This window comes from Mizuhopecten yessoensis, unplaced genomic scaffold (genome assembly GCF_002113885.1).
Source record: "Mizuhopecten yessoensis strain PY_sf001 unplaced genomic scaffold, ASM211388v2 scaffold3135, whole genome shotgun sequence".
In the NCBI taxonomy this organism is placed as follows: domain Eukaryota; kingdom Metazoa; phylum Mollusca; class Bivalvia; order Pectinida; family Pectinidae; genus Mizuhopecten; species Mizuhopecten yessoensis.
Genome location: NW_018404893.1, coordinates 60,839 through 62,711, shown reverse-complemented (window position 1 = coordinate 62,711; position 1,873 = coordinate 60,839). Strand labels below are relative to the sequence as shown.

Here is a 1,873-nt window from a genome sequence, read left to right as displayed (position 1 = left end):
GGGGGGGGGGGGGGGGGGGGGGGGGGGGCGTGTGTGTGTGCGTGTGTTGTTCGGATTAATGTCTATATTACTATTTTGTTTTCTTTTCCATCCCCGTTGTTCTCTTGACTCCATGCTATTCACTTAATGCAAATTTCGATTTCTACTTCCAGCATTGCATCACCTGCATATTTCCTTTAATTTCTCAGTTTTCTTTTCCTTTTGGTGATGTTTTCCTAGGCATCTGTCTTTATGAAACAAGCAAAATATGAGCATTTGTTTTAATGTATATTACTCTGTAGTACACAGTCATGTTTACTTAGTGCGAATAAGTTGTTCTTGTTTTTGTCTTAATCTGTCAACTTTAACAAATTGAATAACGCATGATCTGATAATGATGTTTATTCGACGTATGCTTATAAAGGAATTTGAGATAAAAATCATGAATACTGAGCGGCAAAAGAATGCAACACATTGACACGCCGAGACAACAATGGGGTAACAATGGGTGCATTGTTCTATATACCGAACTCAATGACACACACACACACACACACACCCACACAGCCATTCACACACACCTACACACAGCCATTCACACACACTCTCTCTATCTATGTCATTGAGCACCAGATAGAAAAAGTCGTCAACACATGAGAGCGGGCATGCTGCTTATTACTAATTGGCGAAATGAAAGCTATCCATTTCATACACATGGAAGTCTGTCTTTTTTATATAATGTAGACAGTTTTCATACGTATAATGCTACGTGAAGCTAGTTGTTGCTCTTCGAAAAATAATTTGTAGACATTTGAGTCTTTTCATATTAATTATCTGAATCTGTATATTTTAAATTCCACGGCATATGTATACATATTTCAGTTGTAATAATAATGAAGTTCTAATCGATTTAAAAGCAACGTCATTGTCTCATAAAGTTAACGAAAATTTGAACAATTGAGTTCAGAACTAATCAATATCGAAGTCTAAGACATCTCTTTACTTTTTAACCGATGCAGATAGGCATGAATGATATTAGTGAGTCGAGTTATTGATTTGTATACACGACCTGTATCCATTCATAGCTGATTTCATTTTACATTCATACCCTTACAACAAATAGCCTTTAAATTCATACCGACATGTAAACAGGTCCATACATAACTTATATTAGTCAGCTATATGGTTCTGCAGTTTAATTTATCGTCAAATTGACCCCTCAAATATTGAAATTATCACTTCGTCATATGAATGTAACCTGGTAAATCCATAATTAAACACACGACCAGAATATATATACGCTCCCGCACTATACGTCTAAATTATTCACCAGGTAGCTAGGCTGTATTGTAAACGCTTCACTGCTCTTTACCCAGTACACCCTGATTATTAGAATCTACCTCATTGCACACAGTGTCGGCGATTGATTTGGCACGACAGTGTGTGTGGTTCCCCAGGTGTGTGATAATGGTACAGAGGTACTATTTTACGTTGGAGTTGGAATAATCTAACGAATTTATCAATTCTACCATTCCTTAACAGGCAATTACAAACGGATTCCGTGGATCGGCATTGGTATCTTGAAAATTCAGGTAAATGATTATTTGTTATTGAAGTGTTGAATATATGAGACCAATATTAACATTTTACATATTTTATTTTTAAACAGAGGATTTTATCAACCGCATACATCTAAATATATTCAGTAAGACAAAACTGCGCTGCTATGAAGATGGTTTTGCCATTGTTAGCGTTTAGGTACTAGCCAGTACAGTATTACCATCAGATGTGATATGGTAAATACATTGTAACTGTCCTGTGCTGATATGAAGATGATTTTGCCATTGTTAGCGTTTAGGTACTAGCCAGTACTGTATTACCATCAGATGTGATA

The 1,873-nt window shown here is 36.1% G+C and overlaps 1 protein-coding gene across 2 annotated transcripts in view; it reads left to right on the top strand.

Annotated features, from left to right (window-relative positions):
• The first annotated feature begins 1,317 nt into the window (after positions 1-1,317).
• The window catches only part of LOC110447035 (beta-1,3-galactosyltransferase 5-like), a 22,726-nt gene continuing 22,170 nt past the window's right edge, over positions 1,318-1,873 (top strand). For both annotated transcript variants that reach the window (XM_021492433.1, XM_021492432.1), the window contains exon 1: positions 1,318-1,571. The gene's annotated coding sequence lies outside the window, so the exon portion shown is untranslated. The remainder of the gene's footprint in view (positions 1,572-1,873) is intronic.